Genomic DNA, 11,393 nt, shown 5'->3' on the forward strand with positions numbered 1-11,393 from the left:
AGGTGCCCTAATCAAACACCTCCATAATTCTAAAAGGGCCACCATTCCCAAGTTTGAATTTACTCGGCCTTTTTCCTAATTTTGTGTTGAACATAAATACTAAATCAACATTTTTGAATAGTTTGGACTTCTTGTTTCTATTGATCCAAGCAGCTCTTCTTTTTTGAATGATGTCAGCAATGTAGGAACTCTGTAGCCTTTATTCATCTAGTTGTAATAGTTATTGGAGTCTAAAATTGATTGATTCTTCTAGGGAAATTCTGTTTTCCATAGCCACTCTTAGGCTTCCTGCAACAAATTCCATTGGAACTACAGCTTCACAGCCATAAACTAGTCGGAAAGGTGTAAGCATAATTGGGGTTCATCCTGTACCTATGTTGGATTACTAGAGTTGCATCCTTCCTCCTTAGGTTGATCCTATGTTGGTAGAATGTAGGATCTACCCCTTTCATATCTATATAATGCCATGCAAACACATCTTTGAATTCGATCAACAATTGTCAGAGGTGTTTATTGAATGGATCTTGAAGTCCACTACTTACAAGCACTATCTTTGGGTCACTAGGGTCTCCAAGATCCATCTCTAGAGCATCCTCTTTTACTCGTGTACTTCTTTTCATATGTTCTTCCAAATGTTGCTCTGCCTTAATGATGGCCTGCACACGTGTTTTGTGATTGTCATCCAATGCAGTATCCTCATTATCTGACTCAATTTCATCATTATGATGTGTAGTGATAGAATCTGTATCCGACTTCTGTCCGATTTTGTGTGCCTATGAAATTTTCACAGTCGGATCAAAATTTTGTGGTTGGCCTTCTGTACTGGTGTATTGCTTCACAATGCTTTTGACATCCACCTCAAATAGAGATATAACTGATGGGTTCCTTCTCAGGAACATTTCCTCTTCATCTTCTTCTAGTTCAGCCACCATGTTGACTCCTTCTGCCACTAATGGCTACATATGTCTAGGGGAACTCTTTGTTGTTGTTAGGGAGTTCTTGAACTTTTTCTTTCCTTTTATGATTGTAATCCTCTCAGTTCCCCAATCTTGCTTCACTTTTGCAGCCCTGAGCCAAGGCTTGCCTAGGAGCATGGAGTAGGAACTGTCTTTTTCCTCCATCCGGAGTATAGCAAATGTCACAATGAAAGTGAATCCCTATATGCTGATTTCCTTGCCTCTGAGAATTCCAAGTGGTTGTATCCTTCTTTGGTCAGCCATTCTTACTTGGAAGGGTGTTGGAGCTAATTCATTAGAACAGATTTCTTGAACAATTCTTTAGGTAATATGTTTACTCTATATCCTCCATCAATAAGATTCTTTGTCTTTTTTATTCCACATCAATTGTGGGTACTCGAAAATCCACTTCTTCCATAGTTGAGGTGTTTATGTTTGTAGCTTCTTCTTCATCCTCCTCGAGCATGTCTTTAGGTGCCTTTGGTAGGTTTTCTTGTAAGCCTTGAAATAATTGTTCTTTGAATGCAGGTACGAGATTCAGGACCTAGTCCAAGGTAATTTGTACCTTTGAGGGTAGTAGAAACTTGAAGAAATCATCAGGCCAACCATGACCTTTTGCCTTGTAAGCATTGTCTTCTTTAAAGTCCATAGTGTTGTTATGTAAGTTAGGCATGTCCTCTCACAATTTATTGGTTGGCTGTCTATTGTTGCTGCTCTCTAGTTTGGTTTTGATAGGAATTTAGATCTCTACTTTAGGGACATTTGTTTTAGTTGGCTGACTGTGCCTTTCTTGTTCTGGCTCAGTTGGATGCTCTGTTGTCCTCTTGTGGCTTGACATATTTGTATCTCTATCATCTTTTGCATGAATGGGATTCTCATTGATCTTGGTAACACTTTCGGCAGCTTGAAGTCACACAACTGTATTTTTGGCCTCGAATCTGCTATTGCCTTCCCCTTCTTGTGTACCTCAACTTCCCTTGCTTCTTTTGTTTCATTGATTTGCAGAATTTTCTCTAAGATGTTGCTTCTAATCCCTTCTTATTCAGCCCAATCAATTGGCTTAATTGTATTCTTGGGAGATTCTCCCAAACCTGGGAGTGGTTGTTTTCCCTTTGATATTGTTACTGCCATTGCATCTACATATTTTTGAGCTTTAGTAGTCTCCTCATTTTTCTTGAATGTTGTGCCATCACATTCCACTTCAGGGAATGATTTGCCTTGTTTGGTTGTCTGGACTATTGTGGCAAATTGACTAGTGTCATGATGCATAGTCTCCTTAGACTCTTCAATGCTCGTTAGGAACACCATATTAACTCTTGTTGGTGGTTGTGCTCGGGGATTTTGGTTTCCTCTTGCATTGTACTGCACAATTGGAATGCCTCTTTCCAAGCTCTTTCCTCCCTATGCTTACACCAAAGTTCACATTGTGGACCTTGCCTATGACCATCCACACCACAATAATTACAACGATTCATGTTGGGTCTTTGTTGAGCTACCTAGTTCTGGTTGTTCTACCTTCTTGGTGCAATATTATTGAACCTTTGTTGCATTTGTCCTCCCACTCCAATTTGATTGACTGCTGTAGCAGGTGACCGGACCACATTGGTTGCTACTTGAAATTTGATGGGGTACCCTCCCTCAGAAGTTTGGATTGTACCAACACTTGTCTTTGTGATTATTGTCTTTGCCACAATACTCACAAGGAATCTTGTCTCTGTTCGGTGACAACCTCATATTTTGCAATTGCTCTTTTATCATTTGTTCCAATCTAGAGTCTCCTTTTGAGCTCTTATCCTCTTTCTTTTTGTTCTTTGCCTTCTCCTTGGCCTTTGACTTCTTGTCTTTCTTTTTCTTTTTTATTTTTCTAGATTTATCTTCATTTGAATCTTTTGTTAATTCCTAGTCCATATTTTGTGGCTTAGTACATGTTGCACATTAAACTATGCCATATAGCACCTATATTATGCTATATAGTAGAGACCCAATTGATTCCTAGTACAATTTTAGTACTATATAGCACCTACGTTGTGCTATATAGTAGAGATCTAATTAATTCCTAAGACAATTTTAGTGCTACGAGGCACACAGAAGGGACTATATAACAGAAATTTAAGTGCTACATCTTAATGATTTCAAGTACATAAAGCATGATACATGGTGTTTATTAGAGATAAATAGAATGTTAGTGCTATATAGCACAAGCTAAAAATAGTCCACATGCTAGATTTTTGTACATTGCACAATAACATGTGCTATGTAGCATGGCCAAACAGCTTGAAAAGATAATGACTAAACATACATTTTGCTATTGTGCAATAGAGTAGGGATCTTAATGATTGCAAGTATGCTACATGGTGTTATCAGATATTAATACAATTTCAATGCTATATGACAAGGAAAGATAAATTGAACATACATTATGCTATATCATACTCAAACAAGTTAACTCACATTGTGCTATATCATACATCAATATGCAGTAGAGATATAAAATTATGAAGTTGATATTACTAACATTGAAGCCTATGCAAAGTATCATATCTCATCATTCATATATGACCAAAAACATTCTGTAGTAGGTACGTAGCAGTTGCATCAATGTTATACTAGCATAGTAGCTCTTGTCGTACAAAGAACTTACATTTGGCATACAAAAAGTGTGGTGATTGCATAATACATTTACTGGAAGACTATAGACCACTAAATGTATCATGTTTACTATGTGATTGCATCCTTAATGTGTGGTGGTGTTTGTATGTGGGAAAATATATTTTCATTCTACCATATTCTCCGCCAATCAGGTGGGATGCTCTATTGAATGAACCACTATATCAACACCTACTTGTACAACATGTTATCAATGAGAAGAATGTTGTGATGATTGTACTCTATGTAGTACCTCCAAATGTTAGATGATTTCTTGAACAAATGGGTTTGTTCCAATAATCTTCAAGCACCCAAGAACATATTGAAGCTAAAATGGCACCTCCTTGCATTCATCCTAACACAACTTAATTGGATGCTCAATGTTGGGGTGACCTCTACCCTTGTAATTCCTGTGTTTTGTCAAAGAAACACCATTCATGTTAAGAACCAGTAAATTGTGTTTACACCCTATGGTGCAAGTACATGAAGTGCACACCATGGTCTGGTGAATTCGAACCAAGTCTCCACATCAATTTCTATTCCTCTTGAGCATTAGCCTCTGCATCAGCATCCTCTATATCATCATCATCCTTCCCATCTATTCCTTTCAATCTTGGTGTCTTTTCCTATCACCACTTTATCTTCGTCTTCTTCATTGCTACCCACTTCTCAAAAGATCATTTTCTTATCTTTTTGGGCTCCATGTTTCCCTTATCTAGCACAATCACTCACTTTAGCAATCCTTCGTACATCCTTGTTAGGTAAGTTATCTCTATGTTGCATAACTCAGCTTCATGGGTGAGGCTACTCATCAACTAGAACTACAATGATATTTCATCTTGTGCATTGTTGATCTGATTTGTCAAACCCCTTATTTGTGTTGCAAAGTCATCCACCAATTTGCATTTCCATTGGTTGAGTTGGTTGAGCTTTAAGAATATGTCTTCCTTGCTAAATTTATGTTGGAACCTTTTTAAGAACATAGCTATTGAATCATCCAGTTCTAGTCATACCATTCAATGGATTTGTCCATGAAAGTGGTAGGAAAGTAGATCAAGTATGCGCCCTTTGTGTTGACTTATAAAATACCATCATTTGCAAAAAATTCTCTAGATGAATTTGGGGATTCTCTTGCTTTGTTTGGCATTTGTGGTGGTGAACTGCTGATTGGCTTGCTCACTTCCCTCAATCAAGGCTTCTTCATCTTTGGTGAGGTCCAAAGTCCTCTCACTTGAGTTTCAATTGTAGTGATCCACTCTTCTCTTTCTCGATGATAGATTAGTTGACACCATGTTCTTGTGACATTTTTGACACCAATTGGGTTGTTTGCACTCCACTAGTCTCTCTAGTGCAAATCACTTCACATTTTCATACAAGATTGCCAAATGTTAACTAAATCATGATACTAAATGCTGTGATTTAGTTCTTCCCATGTCCCGTTGTTTCATTCTGGGTGTGTGAGGCAGTTTCCATTTCTAGTTGACCCATGGGATATTTGCTCCTTGTCAAGTGATACAAATTGTTGTGTGTGAATGCACACAAACCAAAAATAGGGATGTATGCACAAACCAAAAATATGAAAGAGGGATGTATGCACACGAACCTTCTTATATTACTTAACCAAAATTAGCAAATTCTATACAACAAACTCAAAGGCCACACTCTAGGTATTTGTGTTGCCTGGGTAGCAAGAACAACCCTAAATCCTAAAGCTCTAGGACTTTATATTTTGACATTCTTTTGAAGTTCATTGGTGGGTACTATCCACTGCATTTATGAACATTCACACCTACACCATTAAAGGAAAACATCATATTGGATCTTATCGTTAAAGGCGTACATCATATTGGATCCTCTTGACATAGATGACCTTCATAGGTCCTACATTCACTACCATTTGACATTTGCTAGCCTATTCCAAGTATGACAATTTATTAGGCACTCATTCAAAATAAGAAATGGATTGGGCATCTCCACATTTTTAGATGCATAGCATATACTCACATGCATAATCATCAGCCTAGAAAGTTGGATCTAAAGTCATGCAAATGCATCATGGTTGGCTATAGTGAAGATAGCAGAGCGAATAAATTATATGATCCCCTTAACTAAATGGTTATTATCTCCAAAGATATAGTGTTTGATAAAATGCAAGTCATCAAGTACAAAAGATATAATGACATTGACAACTCATTTACATCTAGAAGTTGATGAAGAACTGCCGACATTGCTAGTAGATCCCCTATAAGAGCAACATTTGCTAGCCTATTCCAAGTATGACAATTTATTAGGCACTCATTCAAAATAAGAAATGGATTGGGCATCTCCACATTTTTAGATGCATAGCATATACTCACATGCATAATCATCAGCCTAGAAAGTTGGATCTAAAGTCATGCAAATGCATCATGGTTGGCTATAGTGAAGATAGCAGAGCGAATAAATTGTATGATCCCCTTAACTAAATGGTTATTATCTCCAAAGATATAGTGTTTGATAAAATGCAAGTCATCAAGTACAAAAGATATAATGACATTGACAACTCATTTACATCTAGAGGTTGATGAAGAACTGCCAACATTGCTAGTAGATCCCCTAGAAGAGCAACAGCTTAGATAGTCTACAAGAGAACAAAGACCACCATCTAGGTTAACATATCCTAAAAAAAAAAGTAAGTTGCAAGGGAAAATGTGTGCGCACATGTGTGCATGCATGTGTGTGTGTGTGTGTGTGTGTGTGTGTGTGTGTGTGTGTGTGTGTGTGTGTGTGTGTGTGTGTGTGTGTGTGTGTGTGTGTGTGTGTGTGCACATGTGTGGGCATGTGCGTGTGTAATCATTCACTCTCCTACACTTCAAAGTTAAATTCCTCCTCCTCTTCTCAAATAGAATAGGGTTCAAAAGCTATTTGTATATTTAATCATTCACTCTCCTACAATTCAAATTTAAATATTCCAAAACAAATTGATTCCTCATGATCTAAAAAAATCCATTCCAATTTCTATTTTCTCTAAATAATGGGGAAGTCTAAAATTGAGGACTTGGTGTACAAATATAGAGACACACATCGGGTTGCAAGGTGCTTTATAATGCTTGCTCATTCCCCTAGTAAATGGCAGAGTTTGGTTGAATGTTTTCCCTTCCCTTGTTAATGCATGCAATATCCCATGAATTGGAGGCCCAATGCATTCTTGTGGGAGGAACTAGGGATATCAATCACACCTTTGGAAGAAAAGAATAAAATAGAATATTGGTGAACCTAGAAAACTCCATGTGTCTTGGAGTACTTCTTGTTATATCCTAATATGTATTGTGAATGAAATTCAGTTATGAGTAGTCTAAGCTTTCTGTGGGCCTAGATTGTAGAGTCTTGGTGTCTCTAGAGAAGTTTTTATATCAATTGTTGTCGCCCTCAAATTGTCTCTATAGACATACTGTTTTGGGGGTGGCGCAAGAGTGTCTGCTGCTACCTAGATGTTGATGGAGTCATAAATCTTATTTTTAATCCACTTATCATTTTGCTCTCATTCCATATATGTGGCCATTATGACATCTTGTTGAATTATTACAAAAGAGGATTTTACAAAAAAGATTTACATTCCAAAAGTGTATTAGAAAATATGAAATTTATATGACTTCAGCAAGAAACAAAATTTATACTAGGTTTGTGCATGCTAACTCATCTACTTGTAGCAGCAAGACCTGCACATATATAGACAATATTAGTCTTGAAAAGTTAATGTGACTATAGTATACCATAGAGATTATGCTATATGGCTACAAAATGGCATAGAATAGAATCCAATATAGCACATAATAGCAAATAATATAGCTGTAGTTATTGTGCTAGATGGCTACTATAAGCTTAATGTGACTACATAATAAAATAGATAATGTGCTAAATAGCACAAAATAGCATTGCATAATAAACAAGGTCATGGAGAATGTGACTATACTATTAACAACATATTATTAACATACTCATTCATGAGCATATTATTAATATACTGCTAATAAACATCTTGTTAACTAGCTAACTGGTCACTACCATATTTTTAACATACTGTTAACTAGCTAACTAACAAACAAGGCATCAAAAGAAGTAGCTTAATACTAAAAAGTTACATTAAAATCCAAAGGGCATGCTATTATAGATTGCTTCATAACCTTTTGGGGTGATTACATACATTTTCCTTCTTTTTGGCATGTGCTCCATGGTTATCTTCATACAACCTGTAAGATTTACAAGTATCATGCTAGTTAGAAACATCTAGTTATCTGACCATGCTAGTTAGAATAATCTAGGTGAAACCATGCTTGTTACCTACATCTACATATTAGTATCACATGATAATTATCAAACCATGCAAGTTACCATTATCTAGTTGTTGAACCATGTTGGATCTCAAACTAATGCTAGACAACACATAAGTAGACATAAAACATAAATAAATAGTGATATTAGCAGAGAGACTGGGAATGAGCAAAAGGTGAAAGGATAAGTCTTATGTGCATAATAGAACATGTGATAACTCATGATGGATATTACCTAACCACCATCACATGCAATGTGGGGGTTAAAGGCCACTGTACCTTAACCTCGGTTATGTACAATTCTCAAACACATATATATATGGATTACATAGAAGATTAGGGTGTTCTACACCTACCAAAACGTGTGTGGTTCTCTTTTGGCTCTCCCTCTCTCTCACCCTCTTCCATTCCACTTCCATTGAGAGCACTCTCAACTGGTATTAGAGCCTAGGTGGTCTATCTGACATGTGCGGGTGGTCTAGCCCGGTAGGTCATTCTGCATCCATACAGTTGAGTGGGTGGCATTTGTATCTTTGCGGAAGCCAGTGGGTGCTTGTTTGAGCTACCTAGGTTGTATGTGAGCCTTGTGGGAACCTTTTCTGTTGATGGTTTTGGAAGTCTCTAGAATGGCTTTTTCAAACTTTGAGTGGTTTTTGAAGGGAAAAAATGAAAATTTGGGTGGTTTTGGAGCCTGTGACATTTTTCTGAGCCTGAGTGAACCAATTTCTCCTAGAATCATCTCGTGGGTTCTGAGATTCCCTAGCTTTGGGCTGTGTTGCTCATTTCGAGCTTTGTGAAAGACTTGAGCAAAGAAAGAGACCATTTTTATAAATCTGGCTGCAATACTGACATTGTTTTTTGTGAACCGTGAGCTCGAGTTCAAGTTCCACTACCAACACACTTCCAGGCCTCCATTCAGCTTCCAACTAGCCCAGGAGAAGGAGCAGGAGTAGTAATAAGTTGTTGAATCAAGCATTTCATCTTTTTTGATCCTCTTCTATGTTTCAACACTCATGTACTGGACCGACTCATAGAGACCATCATTTCTGATTCCATTAGTTACAGTGACTCGGAGATGGCCAAACTGCTACCTACAAAGTCTTGCATGATTCAGTGGTGTATTCGTGGAGATATAGAATTCTGTGTTGCCATTTCGTCTCTATGTTCTAGATTTTCTCCAGTCTAAGTTACCTAAGGTCTTAATTATTGGTAAACTGCAATGGTTGACTCTCGGTTTCGCATCCATTGCCTCAATATGTCAAAGTTGTCCCTTAGCATAAAATAGCATCTGTGTGCTAAATGTCCATCAATAAAGCAACCCACAAGGCAATCTGGGCCTATCAACGTATCCAACAAGGATCGTAATGCATCTAAATGGCATGTAAAGCATTCACTGCAACCCAATGCAAACCACAAATGAGCGCACACGGCTCAAACTATAACTAGAGTGATTTGCATAAGGTATATCCAAAAGAATCATGGCCCCATGGCAATGACTGCTAGTGAAAATAAAACTTGGGATGCCTTAAAACATGGGCGTCACTGCATAATTGAGCTCATCAAGAAAATATGCAAATATCTCTCTTCTGCCACAACTCCAAAATCCCAACTGTGGATGCACAGGTTGTGCTATGATCTCTTGGATGAGATTTTGTTGATGCATATGCTCATGGTCAACATTTATGCTTGAGGCCTTTTGGCACTTATTGGCATTGGGATTCCCATTGTTTTTCCATTGCAGTTGGCATTTTATTTTGGGCTAGATTTGCTCATATGGATGCATAGTATATGCACATGAGTCAAATGCATTTTGATGCTTTGAGCCTTGAGTTTTGGTGACAGTGTTCTTCATTAAGGTAGACATATTTGGATGCACCTGGTATTGGGTGTGATTTCTTTCTTGCAGGTTCTAGCATTTGGGATTTTGTTCATTTGCATCATGGCATCCTCTTCCATGTCTAAAAAGGAGGTTTTTAGCATTTAAAAGTTTGATGGGACAAACTTTTCTTTGTGGAAAGAATAGGTAAGGGATGTGTTTATTCAAAAGAAGTAGATTAAACCCTTGTTAGGGATTGGAGCTAAGCCTAAAGATATGCATGAGAATGATTGGAAGGAGTTGGATGCATTAGCAAAGTCTACCATTAGCCTTCATCTTGTAGAGTCAATTTATTTCATAGTAGTAAATGAGCAGACTATGAAAGATTTGTGGAAGAAATTATGTGCCACATATGAGAAGGAAACTACCCCTAATAAATTTTACCTCATGAAGAGGTTGTTTGAGCTACATATGAAGGAAGGGTTCTCCATTGCTTCTCACTTGAATGAATTCAATATTATTTTCAGCCAGTTTCAAGTTCAGAAGATGAATTTTCATGCGGAGACTAAGGCAATATTCCTATTGTGTTCATTGCCATCCTCATGGGATACCTTTTGTACAACTGTCAGTAACTCTGCACCTGGTGGAGTACTAAAGTTTGATGATGTTGTGGGTAGCTTGATGGTCGATGAGATTAGACATAAGTTTATGGATGGCATCAAGCAGGATGCATCCTTAAATGTGCAAAGGGGTAGATCACAATTCAGCAGGAAGTCCCAAGAAAGAGGGAAGTCTCATAGCAAATCCAGGGTACAGGACATTGAGTGTTACCACTGTGGCAAGAAGGGCCACATGAAAAAGGATTGCCACAAGCTAAAAAGAGAACAAAATGATAAGAAAAAAAAAAAGCAAATTGGGGTGCAAATAAGAAGGAAGAGAGTCCCAGGGAGGACAAAGGAAAAATGAAGATCGGGGAGATTAATGCTGTCATTGATAATAGTGACAATAATCTTCTCTTCATGTCTAGTCTACCTGCAGACTTGCTTACCACTTTAGATGATGCATATTTTTCAGGATTGGATTTTGGATTCTGATGCTTCATTCCATGTTACTCCTTGTATGGAATGGTTCTTCACTTATGAAATGGAAAGACAGGTTGTGTGCATCTTGGAAATAACTATGCATATGACATAGAGGGAGCAGGTGACATAAAGTTTTCTTTTGCAAATGGGTCTACATTTGTTTTGAAAAATGTGAGACATGTGCCTAAGCTGACCAAGGGTCTTGTTTCAGTGGGTCAACTAGATGACGTTGGTTTTCAGACCACTTTTGGCTTTCAGAGTTGGAAACTTCATAAAGTCCCTATGGTTTTGGAAAGGGGTGCCAAGTGTGAGACATTGTATCCCTTACATGTATCAGGGGTGTCTGATCATGTTGTTACAATAACCGAGTAGCCAAGTACTTCTTTGTGGCATTGCAGGTTGGGGCACATGAGCCAAAATGGAATGAAGCTCTTATGCCATTTGGGTTATGTACCGCATTTGAGTTTTTTTTATTTTGAATTTTGTGAGCACTGTGTCTATGGGAAGAATACTAAATCAGCCCATAAAAGAAGGGGAAAGAAAGAGCTTGAAAAGATTGATCTGGTGCATTTAGATGTATGTG

Source organism: Dipteris shenzhenensis, chromosome 15 (assembly GCF_047967505.1).
Source record: "Dipteris shenzhenensis isolate YYH24624 ecotype China chromosome 15, Dip_SZ_1.0, whole genome shotgun sequence".
Taxonomy (NCBI): Eukaryota; Viridiplantae; Streptophyta; class Polypodiopsida; order Gleicheniales; family Dipteridaceae; genus Dipteris; species Dipteris shenzhenensis.